The sequence below is a fragment of the Haemorhous mexicanus genome, chromosome 17 (assembly GCF_027477595.1).
Source record: "Haemorhous mexicanus isolate bHaeMex1 chromosome 17, bHaeMex1.pri, whole genome shotgun sequence".
Taxonomy (NCBI): Eukaryota; Metazoa; Chordata; class Aves; order Passeriformes; family Fringillidae; genus Haemorhous; species Haemorhous mexicanus.
The window spans coordinates 4199593-4218665 of NC_082357.1; the positions used below are offsets into that span (position 1 = coordinate 4199593).

At 38.6% G+C, this 19073-nt stretch overlaps 1 protein-coding gene across 37 annotated transcripts in view; it reads left to right on the forward strand.

Annotated features, from left to right (window-relative positions):
• The window catches only part of RBFOX1 (RNA binding fox-1 homolog 1), a 1186796-nt gene that overhangs the window by 960231 nt on the left and 207492 nt on the right, over positions 1-19073 (forward strand). The window contains exon 1 of one of the 37 annotated variants that reach the window (XM_059861579.1): positions 5045-5133. The exons of the other annotated variants lie outside the window; for them this stretch is intronic. The gene's annotated coding sequence lies outside the window, so the exon portion shown is untranslated. Of the gene's footprint in view, positions 1-5044; positions 5134-19073 lie in introns of those variants that run through there. 37 annotated transcript variants of the gene reach the window in all.

A 19073-nucleotide genomic window follows, 5' to 3' on the forward strand; every position in this document is an offset into this window, starting at 1 on the left:
AAACCTGAGGGGTTTTTGTTATTTTTTCTTTTTATTGTTATTATTTTTTCAAGTTCAGAATTAGAAAGTGAATGTATACATTTATACAAGAACATTTTTTTGCTGTGAAGAGGGATTTCCAGTTCATGGATTAAAAGATGTTCTGGCCAGCAAGGATCATGATGCTAATTCAGCCTGTCCTCTTGAATGTATATGCTATAGAACTTGGAGGTTGGCTTAAAGCAGAGCTTTTGGAAGATATTTAATCTTGTTTTAAACATCCCAGTAATTTTGGTTCCCTCAGTTTCACTGCTGCCCTACTGAACTGTTTGCGTGTTTAATTACCCTTGCAGTTTGGACATTACAGGGCTCTATTTCTCTTTAGTTTTGCTCCCAGCCACTGTTTCCCACTGTGTTTGCTGTCTGCGAGATTAAAAATGCAAAATATCCTCAAACAAATGAGGAAGCTCTCAAAGTACTGCTACCTCGTAGAAGAGATATATATCAAAGACATAGAGGAAATAGGGGAGGAAGCAACCTAGTGGAATCACATCATCAGCCTTTCTGCCTGAAAGCAAGATCAGCTTTGCCTGCTTCACTCCTGAGACGTGCTGAGCCCCTTCTGGAAGGACAGGGACTCTCTAACAGGCATTTCGCACTTGCACTGGGGGGGTTTTCTTTCCCCCAGTGCTTGAGTTACACATCTTTTCTTGTGCCATTTAACCTCCCACTGTTTTATGGAGAGTGGGTGTACAAAATGCATTATTTCTACCCTTTGCCTTGTGGGCCATTATCTACCTAGAGACAACAATACCAGCCTCAGCCTTTTCTCTTTGTAGTGTGCAATCCTCAGTCCTTCACTTCTGGAGTTTGTCTTGGCCTCCTACAGTTGTGAGCCATTATGGGTAAGGTTTTTAAATCTGCAGAATTATTTAGGCATCTAATTTCTGTTCTCCAGAACATGTATGAAGCATAACTCTGCTTCAGATACCTGAAACTGGCGTAGGAGGTAATAAAATTTTGCTAGTAGATACAGAAGGATGATGGGAGGAGAGGTGAGAGTTAACAGTAAGTCATGAGACACAGAGCACTGTGAAGGATGAGTTTATTTTGCTGTTATTAAAAATTTCATTTCAGGATAATCCCTCTGAGACTTAACACGTTATTTTAAGAAAAGCTTCCTAGAGCAGCAGTAAACAAGACACAGTACAGTAGGTTCAAACGATTCATAAATGTTTGGATTTTTTTTTAAACATCCCATTTATTGAGTCTGTATCTAATACAGCGCTGAAAGAAACAGCAATCATGTTGCCTATGTGTTTGCAAAGAGTGACATTTGTAAAGTAATCTATTTAAATAATCAGTGCTCTGAAGCCTTGTCTGCCGTTTTTGGCTGTCAAATTTTGTCAAGTAGGAGGAAAAACACTTAAAGCACAGGCTAGCTCTTTAGAGGTTTTTGCATATCCCTTCTTCAGCAGCTCAGCTGAGGCCTAATTTAGAGGTGCTGCTGGATGTGTGACAGCATCTGTTGGTGTGCAGGGCTTTGGCAGAGCATCCTGTGCCTCTCTGGATGTCCCAGCCGCAGGAGCATCCCATGCTTCCATCTGGGGTTGTTTCCATCAGGCTCACAGAGGCTCAGGAATGCAGGAGCAAACCTCGCTGTGCTGCATGGCCTGTCCAGGGGGGCAGGGTGCAAGCCTTGATGTCACAGGGGGGTGTGCAGCCACAGCCATGTCTGAGGGGACACTGGGACTGAAATCACAGCAGAAAGGCACGGATCTGAGTCCAAGACCAACGTGGTCTCCTGTCTAAGCTCAGCACTGAGGGGAATGGTCATGGTGTGTTACTGCTAGGGATAACTGAATAAATCAAAGGCAAACAAACCCTTGTGTTACCTGACCTTAATTTTTACTGAATTATTGTTTTAAATATACAATTTCTCCTTTTTTCCTTTTTAATTTGCGAACATAGGTGACAAAACAAACTGTGAATGCACCAAATCTTCACTTCTTTTGAAGCCACAGTGATGTAAAGTTTCGTGCTACAAATTGTAATTAATCCATATTTCATTTGGCAGGCTGCAGTAAAGAAGCATTTTGACATGTGCTCAGCAATATTCCCATTCAAGGAGGTACTGAAATTACAGTAAAGCACCTGCTGAAGTGCTTTCCTGAATTAGGATCCTAGCACTCAGATACAATCACATTTTCTCAAGTTTTCCTCTAGTGTTAATATTGATGATAGGGTCTGAAATGCTGAAGCATGGATCAAAAATAGTCTGTGATCAGGAAAAGGAAGATAAGAGGTCATGGAAAAGAGAGATGAAGAAATACATGGTAAAGTGAAATAAATGAGCCTTAGCAAAGTGGGTTTTATTTGCTGGTTTTTGTTTGTTTTGCTTTGTGTAAAGTGGCTCAAAAATTCCCATATCTGTGACATTTTGGCTTCAAGAAACCTTCTTACCCTGAAAAGGAACCTTGCCTTTTTTCCTTTTTCATTCACAGGAGTGTTAATGTGTTGAGGTGTGTGCAGCAGAAATAATCCTGTGAGCAAGTCAGAGTTAGTGAGTGACGGCCAAGTGGAACCTCACAGCAATTCTTGAGGGCCTGCAGGTGGCCATTGCCAAGTCCTGTTCTTGCAGGATTCACTGTGTGATTTCAGAGAAGAATGCCAGCTTTCTCCCCTCTTCACCACCCCTGGGGAGAGCTTGGAAAGGGTCCAGTGTGGTGAGAAATGTATAAAGGTGGGAAGGAGCATCCTTTGACTCTGTCCCAGACCAAAAGTACAGATACTGGAGCATCTTTTGCAGAAAATTTGTAGTTCCCCATTTATATCATGACAGAACAGAGGTGACTACAACAATAAGGATATGATTTCTTCTGCTCTGGGTTGGTAATGATGAACAAGATTTTAGTAAATTAAAATTATCATATCATCATACTAATAGCCTTAAACTGAAGAAGAGTAAGTTTACATTAGATATGAGGAAGGAAATATTCCCTGTGAGGGGGTGAGGCCCTGGCACAGGGTGCCCAGAGCAGCTGTGGCTGCCCCTGGATCTCTGGAAGTGCCCAAGGCCAGGTTGGACAGGGCTTGGAGCAGCCTGGGACAGTGGAAGGTGTCCCTGCCATGGCAGGGGTGGAATGAGATGGGCTTTAAGTTCCCTTCCAACCCAAATCAATCTGGGATTCCATCTATACACTCTTTCTGCAGCTCCTTTTTCTCCCTGTGATTTCCTGTGCTCCCCTGTGCTGTGGTTTATGCACTAGTGCCTGCATAAATAGGAAGTGATCCTTGTAATGTGGACAAAATCATGAGTGGAAGGCTGGAAACTCCTTTCAGTTTGCTTCATATGTATTAGATTTTTGTCTCATGCATGTAGGGAAGGATGCCTGTGTATTTAATTATATGAGAGAGATTTCTGTCCTGAGCATATGAGTAGAGTCCTGTTTCTCTTAGAGCCTAATGTGGATTGTGTATTTTCATTTCATGAAAGTTTTCACAGCCAGTTTGAACATTTCAGGAACAGATTTTGATGTGTTTGCATATAGTATAGAATTAAAATGCTATAGAGATGTTTGTGGGAGACTTGTGATAAGGACTTGCTTGTAGTTTTAGATTTTTTGGACAGTGGGAAAGCAAGAGTGTTTTTTTTTAAAGTTTCTATCAGGATCATAAACTATTTTGTAAAATACAAAATCTGTTTGTAAAAAGAATGGAATACTTGATGATTGAAGATTATAGTAAAATATACTATATTTAGTATATATTGAGGTTGAATTTATAATGATTTTTAGACTAGCAAAGATTTGCTAGGAACTTAAAATGCTCTTTATTTCGGGTGATGTAGGAATGCTCTTTTTTTTATTTGCCATGTTTATCATCACTGGGATGTGCTTAAATCACGTTCTGTTCTCACTGAAGCTTGCTGAAGAATGTCAGTCAGTAGTTACAAAGCTGTCAGACAGTTTTCCCTAAGTTGAATTTACACAGGCACCTTAAGAAGAAATTAATGAAATCTTGTTTTGCTGCACACGTGTAGCCATTTTTAATGAAGTTTTGGGGATTTGAGGTACTTTCTGTGCAGTTGCATTTGTTTCTGGATTACAGAATGCATAAAAGCTTTGCCAGCCTTGGCAGAATGAGGGGAATTGCAGTTTACAATTTTTTGTGGCAAACATTCACTTTAGGTCGGTGATATGTGAATTTACTCGCTTATTTATTATAGCAGTGATAGATTATTCTCACTTCTACTTAAATTTGACAAGCTGTGCAGTGCTAAACCCTGCTAAAATGGTGCAAAGACCCAATTACATAAACTACAAAGGCATGCAAGAGTAAGCAAAGAAAAAAACATATAAAAGGATTAAAGATCAAAAATAGAATGATTCTAGTGAAACTGCATTAGGAGACATCAGGCAGGAAAACATGAAAGAATTAGAGTATGAAGAACAAAGCTTTATAAAGCTTCTGAAAACTGGCAAACATTTTTAAAATTACTTCTGTTAACTCTTTATATTAGAAGGAAAATTATTTCTTGGGAATAGACGTATTCTTCCGTGTTGTAATTGTGTTCTTCATGAGTTTTGTTTATGGAGTTTGGGTTTCACCTGCAGAGTAGTGGTAGCTGAATTTAACTGAGGATTTTAACAGCGAGTTGTGTTTTGAATTTTAAATCATGTGCTGTGGAAGATTTGAGAGGAGTTGCAAGGTGAATCTACCCTTTTATTCCTCCTGTGGCTTTAAACACCACCTTTCCAGCTAATCCTTATTTTCTTTCCCAGTAGAGGTGGTGTTGTCTGGAGAAGGCTGAAAAATGGTGACACAGTCAGGAATGACCAAGGCATTTGGCCCTTACTTTTTCTCTTATAAATGACTGTGGTGTAGAATTCATTTTCTTTGCTCAGAGAACTCAGGGAATGGATAAATGAAAAATAGTCCTTACAGGAATATGACTTAATTCATTGCAATTCCCCCCTTTTCCCTGGAAAAGCAAGACTAAGTAGGGACTAGTATTGCTAAAAGGCTTTTGGTGTTTCCCACAAACAGGATTTCTGCTGGAATTAAGAGAACCAGTTCAGTTACTAATTCAGGTCACAGTCACAGTACAGTCTTTGAACATCTAAATGACAATAGTGAGAGGCCCTTCTTTAGGTAAGTCCTCCAAATGCTGCACAGCTTTTTTGTAAATCAACACTTGCCATATATTTTTGGTCAGCACTGAACCCCATTCCTGTAACAATTCATCTGAACTTATTCTGGTTTCCCTTTCTACCTCCTGGCCCAGTTTGGGAAGGGGTTAGACTTGTGATTTTTTTTTTCCTTCTTTTTTTTTCTAATTTTTCTATTTTATTTTTGTGGCAGCGTTGCCTCCTGGTCGAGGAGCTGTGGAGACAGTCCCTGTCTGTGCTCCGGGGTTGTTCTCCATGTAGCTCTTGCAGGCTAGTTGAAGCCTGGGAGGGATACAAAGCAAGACAGATGGTTTCCCACAGACTTCCCCTCTAGCTCTTTCATCTTTCATCTAACTATTAATTCATCTGTTTGGATGGATACATTCACGCATGGAACCAAGATGAATAATAATGAGATTTTTAATAACTCCCTACATTTGCATTCCTTGTAACTCTTTACATGGTTCTAGCTGATTAAAATGAATCATTTACATAATTAACATATGGTTATAGTGTTGGCTTTAATATGCTGATTATCTCAGTACTTTTGTCTAGAGTCAATTGGATTCAAACTGTAACAATTGTTTGAAGTGAGAATAGTTTATTCCTGTGAGGGTTGGTGAATATTTGCCATGGGGCCTGATTAGAAATAGCACAACTGTCCAAGAAATTCTTTAATGTAAAGCATGTATTAAAAATAAAAATAAAAGAGGAAAATGTCATCTACATCTTTTGTGTTTAGGTCAGGCTTTACAAATAGCTTTCTGTGCTTCAAGAGACTTCTGCCATCAGTTCCTTGCTGAGCTACTAACACAGTACCAGGCATAGTCCTGAGAATGAATCAAGGCAAACAATACAAGTCTAATTGTTTCTTATTTGTAAATATTTTTCTTTTCTTAAAATCAGCTTTAAAAATATTTTTTAAATTAAATTGAGGTAGAATTAGGATTTTTTTATTAGACAAAATATGCTTCAGTGTCTTTATATTCACTGTATTACCCTATTCTTAAGATTAAAAGATGAATCTATTTCATATTTGTTATTTTGCTTGTTTTCTCCCAGTACATATTTATAGTAAGTCACACTGAAGCAACTGTATTTTAAGAATTGATAGAATATTTTGCAATCTTGCTCTCACCCTTGGTGGTGTGTTCAGCTTCCTAGTGCACAGGCTGCTTGAAAAGAGAAAAGAATTGTCAGTTTTTGTGGTTAGGTACCAAACACTTGTGTCAATGAATGCTTTTTGAATGTTCAGGAATATTTGAAGCAAATTTGTGTTAATTGCACTACTGTTGTCCACAATTAGTCTGTGGTAGACATGATTAATTGTAAAGAGCCCTGACATTTATGCATAAAAGGCTTGAGGTCAAACAGAAATGGAGAAAAATGGTTGCTGCAGCATTGGCAGATGGAATGCTAATGTATTTTGACTCATACTGAGAATAATGATATTTCTGCATCAATAGGAAATGATTGTTTTAGAGCTGTGGAATATTCTTCTCCTTTCCTTTGCTTCTCTTCCTGTGTTTAACTTCATTCCATCCCACCCCAGGATACCACAGCCACTGGTTATGGTTATTTTTACAGCGCGGCTTTTAATTGTGTTGGGAGCTGCTTTACAGGAAGCCCATACCACCCTGCCAGCTGGGAATTCCCTGTGGATTTCCTGCTTCAAGGAAAGGTGTCATGCAGTAATATTCTAATGAGAATCATGCAGACACTGAGAAGGAAGTCTCTTCAATCCCTATTGGGATATAGAGCCCACCCAAAAGTGAACTCAAAGGGCATGAGCACCATTTCAGTATGTTCATCATGACTGAGCAGGGAATAATTCAGCAGGCAGGGTCTCAGTGTTTAATCTCTACCAAAGGGCAAACAGACCACATTCACAGCATCATCACCACTTCAGGAGGGTGACCCATACCCATGAAAGTCCTCTTCCACCACAAGAAGCATGGCAGGGCACTCAGCCCAGCACCCTGCACAGCTCCAGCAGCTGGGGGGCTGCTGCTCCTGAGCCCTGGAGCTTGTTCAAAACCAGGATTCCCTGAGGGATGCTCCTCTTTGGGAAGCTGGGAGCCTGGCTTGTGGCACCACATCCACCTCAGGCTGGCCATGTCCACGTGGAGTTCAGCAGTCAATAAATGTCTGTACCTGCAGCTCAGGGAGGCTCCTCAGCTCTCCTGGGGTTGGCACTTGACTGATAAGTTTCCTTTGGTAAAATTGACATTAATCTGTCTAATTCTTGATAAGCTATTGATGGACTCATTAGCCCAGTGAAATTCTGCTGGTTTAGATCCTGTGAATGGAGCCCTTCGTATCAAAGGCTGAATAGATAAAACTTTACAATGCATTACCAATATTGAAAATACTTTCTTAAGCAAACAGAAATCTCTGCCTCAAAATTCAGCTTTTCAATAAGTTTCTGATCATCCTGCATTTACTGGTTTAGCATCCAGTGATTATAGCCTAAACCTTTCCAATATCCTTTGTAAGTTTTATTTGTATATGTAAAACTTTACTGAAAGATGTGGAATATTCTACTACTTAATAATTCTCATTTGAAGAGGAAGGAAAATTAAATTTTCTGTCTGTCCTCAAACAAAATTTTTTTTACATGAAAAACCACCATAAGCTGTTAAAAACTGTTTATTTTTCTCTTTTCGATTCTTTGCAATAGAACAAGTTTTTATTTGTTTACAATTTGTGCTAGTAGGCCATTTGCAACTGCTTTTCAGCATGTCTTCAAAAGTTAGAGAAAGCAAAATGAAAGTAAAGTGGTAGCCTGGAAAATGCATGATGATATTCAATTAATAACTTGAGATGTCAGCTGAGAAATAACTAAAAATGGTCCTAAAAATGCTGATCTTAAAAAACATGTGTTTCAAAGAGAGCTCCTGACAACGGTGTTAGATGTTCCATGGGATCATGCAAGCTTTGTGAATTCTTTGGGTAAAAATTGTGTGGTGATTGTTCATGATGGCCCCCAAGAAATGGTGATGGTTCAAAGTGGTCTTTGCTGAACAGTCAGGGACACAGTGCTTGATGGAACTCCCCTGAAGGGAGATGTTTTGTGCAGTACCTCAGCCTGCTGCGTTTTCCCTGGAACATGTCTGCATCAGACCAAAACCAGGTAGCAAATGTTTGCACGCGATGGAGCCTTACATAACTCTTGCATAATTGTGTTCATCATTTTTTTTAACAAAGAAAAAAACCCAATCTCCTTTTCAGCACAAAAAGGCAGCCTGTGAGTAGTTTGAGTTGATTTTTCAGTATCTATAAAAAACCAAAAATAACTTAAATGAGAGAGATCCCTTGCATATGTAACCCAGAGGACACGGTTATCTAGAACAACTAAATAAAGTGAAATATTGTGATTTTCCATGGAGTGCTTTTTGCATGGCTTGGTGACATTTGGTTATGCAGCCTCATCTCAGGTAGAGTGCTCTCTTCAGGCAGGATGTGTGCTGCTAATCTCCAGCTGCCCTGCAATAAATGCTGGGCTGCAGACAGGAGATGGCCAAAAGAGAATGCCTGGGCAAGCCTTAATCTTTAATAAGGTGCAGAGCTAGTCTATAACTGTCAGGGAATGACAGAAGAGCAGTGCTTTCAGCTTGCCTGCTCAGAATAGAAAATGGGGTCCTCTGACAGGCAAGAAAGGCTACTTTATTCTTTATTGGGTTTGGGGCTATTATTGTGGCTGTGTTATTTAGTTATTTGACATTTGTGAGTTGTTGGGGCAAAAGGAAGTTCAGTTATTAATGGGAAAACAAAATTTTAAATGGATTTTTTTTTTTAGTGTTGAACTCACATTGAAAGCTCTTATCCCAGCAGCTGGAAATTGAGCCAGACCTGGTGCTAAATGAGTGCTGTTTGTAATTAGGAAATAGAAGGAATATATAGGAGTATTACAAGATGTAGGAATCTTACAATGCAGTCATCAAGATCATTATACACAAATACGACATTTAAATCGAGGAATATCAGAGACCTGATGAGATGTGCATTTTTGGAAAGATTTAGGTTTGCTTTTAGAATAATGAAATTAGGATCTCTTAGAATTTTTTTGTCTGCAGGCTCAGAATTTTTTGAGTTTCAAGTTCATTGTGGATTTGTATATTAGTAAATTTAGATAAAGCATGGCTTTAGAGACATGAAACTGTACATTTTTGGAGTATAGGACATCATGCAATGGCATGCTTGACATAATATACCACTAGATTCCAATTTCAAACTTATAAAATTTTACACAGCAAACACATTTCCTCCTTTATTAATGTGCTTTGAGTTCTTAGGTCTGTGTGCAAGATAATTGTGTAGGAGTGCTCAGTTCTTTATTTCTAAAATAGTGTTGATTTAAATGTTTTCATTTTGTCTCTCTTAAAAATTTCATTTAGATAAAATATGGCTGGCAGTGGTGGTGATTGGTGATGTTTATGTGATGTGACCTTTAATTTGAGGTTTGAACAGTACTTTTATACCTCTAGAAAGACCTGATAAAATCTGAGGCTTGCTCAGTGTGAACTCAGGGAAAATAACCACCTTTGTGTGACCTGATCATTTGTATGCTGATTTTTTTTTCAGTCAAATATGTTGTTTTTTTCAGGTTTTTCTTTTCTTTAGATTCTCTTTATAGAGTTACAATATGCATAGTCACAAGTATGCTGAGCAAAATGCTGCCCAAAATAAACCTTGTCCAAAACGGCAAACTTGAGAACATTTCTTCTAAAGCAGTCCCACAGGATCTGTGGGGGTTTTTTAAAGCAGTTTCTAGCAGGAATCTATTTGCTGTTTTCTAGTCTTTGTCTCCATGCTCAGACTTGCAGATTGCCAGCCTACACAACTTTCCAGGAAAACCCATCCAGAAAAGGACAGCATCTCCCAAGTGCCAGGGATCCAGAGCTGTGCATCTGTGCTCTGGCCCTGCTGAGGAAAAATGATACAGGTACAGGACGTGGTGGGTGGGAATTCACAGTCCTTGTCCTGCAGCAAAGCTCCATGAAATCAAACAAACTTGGCTATAATTCTGCTGAAAAGTAAATAATAGGTACTGTTAGGAAGGGATATTTTTGTCTCCTAGGCAGAAATCCACCAGGGACTCAAAAGTAGCATTGATACTCTGTTGTGGTTTCCTGGGAAATACTGCCTGGTGAGGAAGAGGAGGAGCATACATCATCATCCCTTCTGAATCATCTTTAGCTTCATCTTTATTTCTAGGCTGAAATCGCAAGTTATTAATAGGTACAGGAATTGTAAAAATATATACTAAAAAACAACCCAATAACTTTCTAAGCAAGTTGGTTTTGGGGTTTTTTTTCTTGTTATCTGGAAGAAGTTTCTGGAAACTTCCAGATAACTTTGCAAATTGTTATTTTGTGTATTTGCTCCATCCATGTAGCGTCCATTTACTCAACAGTAAATATTACTGAGGAAGGAAATCCTCCTGGTCATTTTGAGTCAGGTTTTTTGTTTTGTTTTTGATTTTTTTTTTCCCATGGAACTTGAAACTTTTGCTTGCTGTGAGAGGAGTGTGCTAAGTTTGTTCTCCAAAGAGTGATTTTGGACGTTTTGTTATCTGTGTAGTTGTCAGTGGACTTTTCATCTAATCCCAGCATCCTGTTCCTGGGTTAGGTCACAGCAGTTTGAGCCTGGCTCAGTGCCACCTGGGCAGATGTCAGGGGCAGGGAGCCAGGCAGGCACATCCAGGGCAGGAGACTTTTCCAGCAGCCTCCTTGCAGCTAGGGAGCCCACATGCACCTCACCCTTCTCCCCTCAACTGCACAGTGATCAAGGCAAAGTTCTCTTTAGAAGAGTCTAGAGGGGCCCTCAGGTTTTCTCCTCAGTCACTGGCAGCTCTGGGTAAGCCTTCATAGCTCAGCAAAATTGCAGGGTAATTCTCTTTATTTGCCCCAGCTGAGTTCAGTCAATTTACACAAGGAAGTTTTTAAAATCAGAATAAATACAATTCTCTTAAAAAGCCAAGTTTTTCTCAAGGTTGATTAAAAACTAAATACAGCACTTGAACCTTTTTTCTTTGCCTTTTTTTTTTTTTTTTAATGAGGTAATTATAATAATTTTTTTATTTCTTAGGGGACTGAAATTCAACATATTGGCCACTGATTTCTTGACCAAATAGCCATTAATATTTCTAAACTGAGTCTTAAAGTTTATTCTCCTTACTCCTCTTTAATTGCTGGAGCAAGTTTCTTTAAGGAAAGCATTTTCAGCCTGTGTGAAGTGAAATCATTTAATAGTGTGTAAGAGATGTGTATTTGTGGTTAAAACAAATGACTGGCATGCTGAGTTTGGTAGAGCAGCCCGGCGTGGTTGCAGTTTAAACATGTCACTAGTCCTTATAGACTCTAAAAGTTGAGCAACAACTGCTTTAAGAATTTGCTCATTCTGAGGGTTATTGCTTCAAGTGAAAATGAATAACTTGTACCATGTTGCTTTTGGAAGTAAAAGTAGTTTGAGATAAAATCTGAAGGTAGGGCTCCATTGCTCATGGCTAAAACTGTGCCATTACCCCAGCAAGTGCTGATAGGGTTATGAGGTGTCTGTGTTCTGATTAGAAATCCTGGCACAAAAAAACCCCAAACCAGCAGAAATCTGTTTAAAATCTTACTGTATGAGCTGTCAGTTTTCTTTATGAAGAGGCGCATCCATAAAAATTGGGGGTTTTTCCCCCTTGATCTCCTCTTTTTATATGAGAGTCTGATCCATCCTTGGACTCTTCTTTTGAGAGCTGTGGGCAAACAGGAGTGGAGCTGTGTGATTGATGGCTGTTCAGTGGAAAGCCTGGGCTGTGCCTGAAGAAAAGCTTTTAAAGTAATTGTGTTATTTCCCCTTTTACATGCAAGTTGCATTAGCAAGAGAATGGTTTGTTTTCTTCAGCCGGTCCCTCCATCACTTGGTGTCTCTTCTCAGCTTTAGTGTGTCTTAACGCAGTAAAATTTGGGAAGAGAAAGGAAAATGGTATTTTAGTATTCGGGTTATTTATTTAGGAGGTTTGGAGATACTGTGGCACTTCTTACATTACACTGAATTTCATTGTACAATTGGTTCACAGAAAATTGGATTCTTAGAGCGATTCTGCTCTAGCAGTTATTAAAAGTGCTGAATCAGTTCCTTTCATAATCTTAAAAGAAAGGGTATGAATGCAGAATAAACCCCAGATGAGAGATGTGATTTTAGTGTAGCTCAAGTGGTTTTTCCCATAAAACACAGAGGCTAGAAAGGGCTCCTGTAATCTTTGTCTGACCTTAAACCTCTAATATCTCTACAGAGTCCATGTGTTTTGTTCCACCAGCCACACTGGATTATATATCAACCTTCTCTTTTTTATCAGAATGCTGGGAGTAATGTAATAAACATATGCTTAGTGCTTGTTTCTTGATGCCTGCATTGTGTGCAGATTTATGGACAAAAAATACACACTTGGATATAAAGCTTGGTCTGATCATATTATTATATTTTTTACAATGAAATAGAAACAAATAAATGTAACTGTGAAAAACCCCACAAGAATGTATTTTCATTATATGGGATTTCTGTTAGAGCTTGGCTAAATTGAAGAAATTGCTGTCTTGTCAGTGTTGTGTCAGTATCTACTTTGATATATGTTCATAAAATCAGACATCTTGTGGTGGTGTGTATCAATTTGGTTTTTTCAAGCCATAAAGTACATGATTGTCTCTGAGGGAGGTGCCATAACCATGTCTAACACTGGAATTACCATCACACTGCACTGAATAGAGCCTGTGCAGGAACATCAGATGCTCATGTCAACCTAGGTGTTGTTTTGCCTGTGATTTACTGCCAGGATGTGTCTGGAGACACATCCTTTCTTCTTCCACCAGAGAGAACAACAAAAGAAAAACTGAAACAAAATGTAATTTATTTAGGTACAGTTGAGAACTGGTCTTTGATGGCATGAGCAGGCTGCCCCAGTGGAGTTTTGCCATCATCCTGTAGCTTCTTGTCCTACAATTGTATTACATGGGAAAATGCAGGATTTTATCAAAAGGGTGTTGGTAGTTTAGAAACCTTTTGGGTATCCATAACTCCCTGATAGACTCAACCAGTTCCCCCAAGGTTTTCCAATTCTCTTTGTGCCTGACTCCCCAACTTTGGGTGGATTTCCTGAGGGTTAAAAGTTGTTCTTTTTAACACAGAGAAAGTGTTTGTGTTGACAAGCTTCCTAAAATAGGCTGTGTAGGTGATCTGTTTTAAGAAACAGGATGTATTTATTCCTGGGAGAAAGAAACCCACTTGTTCTCCAACTCGTGGGTGCAGGTGCAGGTGGAGCTGCTAAGCTGGTAACATTCTGCCCCACAAAAATTTAATTCTTTTTATTTGCATTTTAAAAAAGTGTTGAAAGGGATTTACTAACAGTCAGCTGAATGTTTTAAACAGTTGAGCATTTCTTTTTTGCCGAGATTCACTTGTGTCATTCTCACTTTCTTTTTTTCTTTCGTAACTCTTGCCACGGGGGGAATTTTTTAGCCTTCCCTTCTGGCACAAAACAAAAGTTCAGCTGCTTCTGGCACCATGAGGAGTACAAACCCTCTGTCTTGAGGACAGAGTTGTGAGGATGTCTCCTGGCTCTCAGAGCCTCAGAGGAATGGTGCAACTGTGCCCCTAGGTGCTGCTCAGTGCTGGGAGAAGCGAGTGGAGCAGCCCCTCTGCTGCTGTGCTTGCAGTGACTCCTGGCCAGGCTGGTTTTTCACCAACAGACAGAAATGGAGCCTCTCTGTCCTTATTTTCTGAGCACTTGTCACTCTGAAACTCCATTCCTATCCCTGTGCACTCAATGAGGAAGAGCAGGCAGCTTTTTCCCTTTTCCCCTCTGTCCCACAGCCAGCCTGTGAAGCTTTGCTGGCTCAGTGCTCCTGGGCAGCAGCACCAGGGAGCAGTGGTACCTCTGCAGTTGTTGTGTGGGGGCCAGTGTTGTACCACAGCCTCTCCAGCAGCTGATTGGCAGGGGAATTCCATCCTCCTGTGTATTTCTAGAGAGTTCAGCATTTTTACTGCCAATATCCAAAGCCCACTGTTTTTTTTTTTTTTTTTTTTCAGAGGTGGGGGTACTGAGATTAATCTATCATGGAAGTATGTCTAGAAAACCAGATAGACCTCCTTAGTCTTCAGTCTGGCCTGTAGTTTTATACAAACCATATTGCAAAAAGTCAATTATAATAATTTAGAAAACAGGCAAAAAAGCTTTTTCTATACTTCCTGCTCATGTGTAAGACCTCCTGGTTTCATGGCTAGTTCTCAGAATAGCTTACCACTTAGTTAATAAATTTGACCTAATGACCAAATGTGGCAACTTTATGAATTATGTATCAGACTCTTGAGTACCAAACTGTGCACTTTGGTTTTATTAAATCATTTCTGATTTGATTATCTTCATTAGATCATGCAGCAAGTTAATTTCTTTGGAATTTATTGTTCAGACTTTACAATTAAAAGATGCGAATCAAATTGTGCAGTTCTCCTCCAGTCTTCATTATGATATCAGTGAGTTTTAGAATTCCAAATACTGATTTACTACAGCTTTTTTATAATCTAAGAATAGAAGATCAGTGTAATAGATGGATTATCAGTTTCTGGCCCTGCACAATGTGTTTGGAAGAAGCATATTTCCAGACTGAGGAACATCAGCAGCAGCAGTGCACGATGGACTTTTCCATATTGCAACTTGCCCATTAGTAATAGAGTGATGGTTTTCTCAGATGCATAAATCACCCTTGCTTAACAGCAATAGGACAACTTGCCTCAAGTAATAATATCAGGGTCTTTTAAAAAAGCCAAAGTTGGGCACTTATGATGTGCAGAGTTTATTTTCAAAATCACCTGGGAGGTGATGTCTGAGGGTGGTGAGATACAAGTAGGAAATATCGACAGATACATGGAGAGTGAAGGCTTGGTGTGGCTTTGATGTTCCCCATGCCCTGCAGAGCTCAGTGGTTCATGTTACTGTTCAGTCCAAACAATCAGCCTAAATACTGCAGCTGAACCTGAGGACAAGGTGCATTTCTTATCTTCTCATAATTGTTATGAACTGCTGGCTGAAGTGCTGTGTCTAAGGCTGTATGGCTGGGAGATATACAAAAAGGGAGAGCAAATCTCTTTTTGTGGTTGACTTGCTGTATTTCAATTTGGAGCTCTTTTAAACATGTGTATGGAATCATTCAAGCTCTCTAATCCAGGATTCTAAATAGCTCCTGCATATGCAACAATTCTGTTCCAAAAAAAATCAAAGATTAAATGATACATGGCCTGTTATTATATCAATGCCTGAGGCTTTTCAGTATGCTGCAGCAGAGGGTTTCCTTTTCCTGAGTGTTTATTTAAAATAAAACTAATTTGGTCCATTCATAATTTCTTTATTTTATTAACTGAAAAATATATCAATTTCTTTGCGAGATTTTTATTTCTCTGTGTTCCTCATGCTCCTGTCTGTGTGTTACCACAGGGGGTTTCTTTGGATGGGTTTTCTGTTTTGGTTCAGGTTCATTTGTGAGCATGTATTCAGTTTTTAGAGGGTTATGTCTTAGGCCTTTAGATTGCAGTTTAAATACATTCATATTGTTTGATTGCAGTCGAGCCTCATTCTTAGAGGAGAACATTCAGATTTTCTTGGAAAAGACAGATACAGAATTCTCTTTGTATTCCTTGTTAACTATGTTCCTTACAGTTGTCTTCAGAAATGTAAGAAATTGCCATTAAGCAATTTTCTGGTGGTGAAATGATGTTTAGTCTATAAAAGCATACCTGGTGTTGTTTCTTTTTCTTATTTTTACAGAGATAAAATTTGCTTCTGACCTTTTGATAGACATGTTTATGACTCAACAGTAAATATTTCTGAGGAAGGCATTCCTCCTGGTCATTTTGAGTCAGTTTGATAAAAACCTTGATTTAGGACAAGACTACAGGATTTTCTGGGTAATAAAGTAGTAGTTGCTGAGTAGAGAGACAAAATTTGTCACAAACCCTTAAATTAGGCAGAGATAAATGAAGATGGGACTTGTGTACTTTGAGAGTTGTCATTCCATTTAAATCTGTGGAGTTGCAACAGTGTAAGTGAAATCTATTCAGGATTCCTTTCTTGAATGATGAAGTTTTCCCTGTTTTCTTCTGATTTATCATAGATGTACTCTTGGATGAAGATGATAAGTTTTATGTTCCATGTATTATTTTCTACTGTGTAGGCTAAAATATTGCAATTCCTTCTTCAAAGAAAACAATATATTTGAATGAGAACTAATTACCTCTTTTTTTATTCCAAGTGACAAAAGCTAATATATCACACTTAGCCACTATAAGAACTCAATTTCAGTAAACTAATTAAACTAATCCTATCTCTACTCATTATTCTCAGTTCTGCTAAATATTTTAACAGCATAGATTTATTTCATTACATAAATTATATCATACTTAAAGAAAACAGTTTGCATAATGGTGCATTTGCATTCCCAGGAGTTTATTTTGGGTTTTTGAATTCAGACTTCACATTTCAGTTAAAATAATATTATTTGCCTTATTTACAATGGTAATTCTTCATAATTATTTCTAATTATCTAAAATGATGTATAACTTTAATTAAATGCAAGTGCTTGGCATTCTTGTTAACTTATATTAAACAGTGACAGTTCTCCTGCATATAGACAATATGATGTTAGAAAGTTGTGGTGTTGCCTACAGTTCAAATCCTGTAGTTTCATAACATTGTGGGTGGTCCTTTCAATGAAACAATCACGGGGTTAAAAAAAAAGAAAAAAAAATTTGCTTTTTGATTGTTAGCAGTTTTGATTGTACTAAATAAAAAGATCATGTGCTTACTGGACATATCTTGAGCTATGTAATGAAAATAAAAAAGTCTACCTCATTTTTTTCTTCTTAAGCTATGAAACCAGGATATGTTGAACCCTGAGAATTGAACCAGCAGTGTTGCTGGGAGGCTGTAAAGGAAGGGTGCACAAGTACCACTTCAGACTAAATTGCTTTCTACTTAAAAACATGTAATTAAAACAAGAACATGTAAGCCTCCCAAATCTCTTAAGTTTAGTTTAGGTCTTGCACTTAATGTACCTGTTGCAGAGCTTTCCAAAATGCTAAAGAAAAGGTAGATAAGAAGTGATGGATCAGAATGAGTTTACAGTGTGGAACTCAAGTGAGCTGTATAGAAGATTCATAATTTCCATGATATTTTGATTAAGCACTTACATGACAGAAGTTGTTGCTCTCATATTAGGGACAGTTGAATAAGGCAACACAGACTTGTCTCAGAAGGTAAATGTGGAGTTTATTATACATTACATTCTTTTTATAAATTGTTCTGAGAAAGCTGGACCTGATTGGTCCTTAGTTAACACTTCTCACATCAGTGGTAAATTAAGAACAACACTTTAAAACATAACTAAACAACAAGTTTAAAACACTAGTTGTAAAGATTAAAAGTCATTTGAATTCTTTCTCTGGGTTTTCTCAAAACTCCCCAGAGTAATGCTTGGGAAAGTTGATCTTTCTCTCTGACCAGACTGTCAGCAACCACAAGAGGTAATGGTGTTCCAGCCTTAATGCCAGTTTTTATACTGTTATCTGAACTTGGTTTTCTGTCACTGTTACTGGCTTCTCATAGTGCTGACAGGAGTTGAATCATGAGGAAATTCAAACAGAAAGGGAACTTGTTTTGGGTAGCTCTAGCTGGGGAATTCTGCATGATTCCTGTAAGAATGGAGGCAGTCAGACACACCTGACAGGCAATTTGTAAATGGTTTTATCCTGAGTGCTGTGGGTTACAGTCATGAGAGCTCTCCTGCTCTTGTGCTTCCAAGTCCAGTCTGCCAGCTGGAATTAGCAGAACTGGAATTCATCTACCAGCCACCAAGCAAGCAGCAATACAGCTTTCCATGGTACCTCACCCTGTCTGCGCCTTAGCTGCTCCTTGAGTGAAGCAGTGTGAATTGCTTTCACATTTGACTCATCAATAATCAAAACCTTTCATTCCTTAGGTTTATATATACTGACTGTTGTTTTAGTCAGTTTGGAGGTATTTGCCCCTGTTACAAAAGACTATGATAATTTTGTTTCCATCATCTATTCTGCTCCTTTTCTGACATAGACAAGAAAAGTAAATCGGTGTGTGGATCTTTAAATTTGAGTTTCCCTTTATTCACCTAATCTGCAAAGGTGTTACCTACAAACAAGCTTTAGATGGGGTTTATAGAGATTAGCATAATGATGTCATGTGGTCATATTTATATGGTAAATGTTAAGTACACTGCAAACAGATTTTTTAATGCAAAAAACTATTAGAAAGAAAAAGGGAAATTAAGCCCGTGGTATAATCTATTTTATCCTTCTCTGATACATCTTTCTCCTTAACAGTTTGGAGAATATCAAGTTAAATTTTGAAGAAAGATAACTGCTTTAAATAACAGTTCTTAAATTGATTCTGAGTGCTGTATGAACCATTTAGTCTTAGAAACTAGGATAAAAGACTAACTACTCTTTTGAATATCTAGACTCTAATAGTTAATAGAAGATTATAAATTCTATTTGTAACATTTTTATTTATTTTCTTAGATTAATAATTGTGATGAAGCTGTTCAGCAAGGGAAAAGTTGTAGGTTAGAGAGCTTTTCACCTTCCAGAGGTCCCTTTGGTCTGAGCTCCATCAATAGTGATGGAATGCTGGCAGTGCTGATGCACACTGCCCCTGTGCAGTAACCCTGCTCTTGGAGGAGCTGCCAGAGCCTGCAGGACACTGCAAGGATGGAATGGGTCTGGGAACCACACCAGGGGCCTCTGTGTGGCATTCTGCTCTGGGCAGGCTTAGGAGTTCTCTGATGTGTGTGAAAAACCTGGGATGCTGCTCGAGCCTTGGCAAGGGACAGGTGGCAGGAGAGGGGGGTGGCT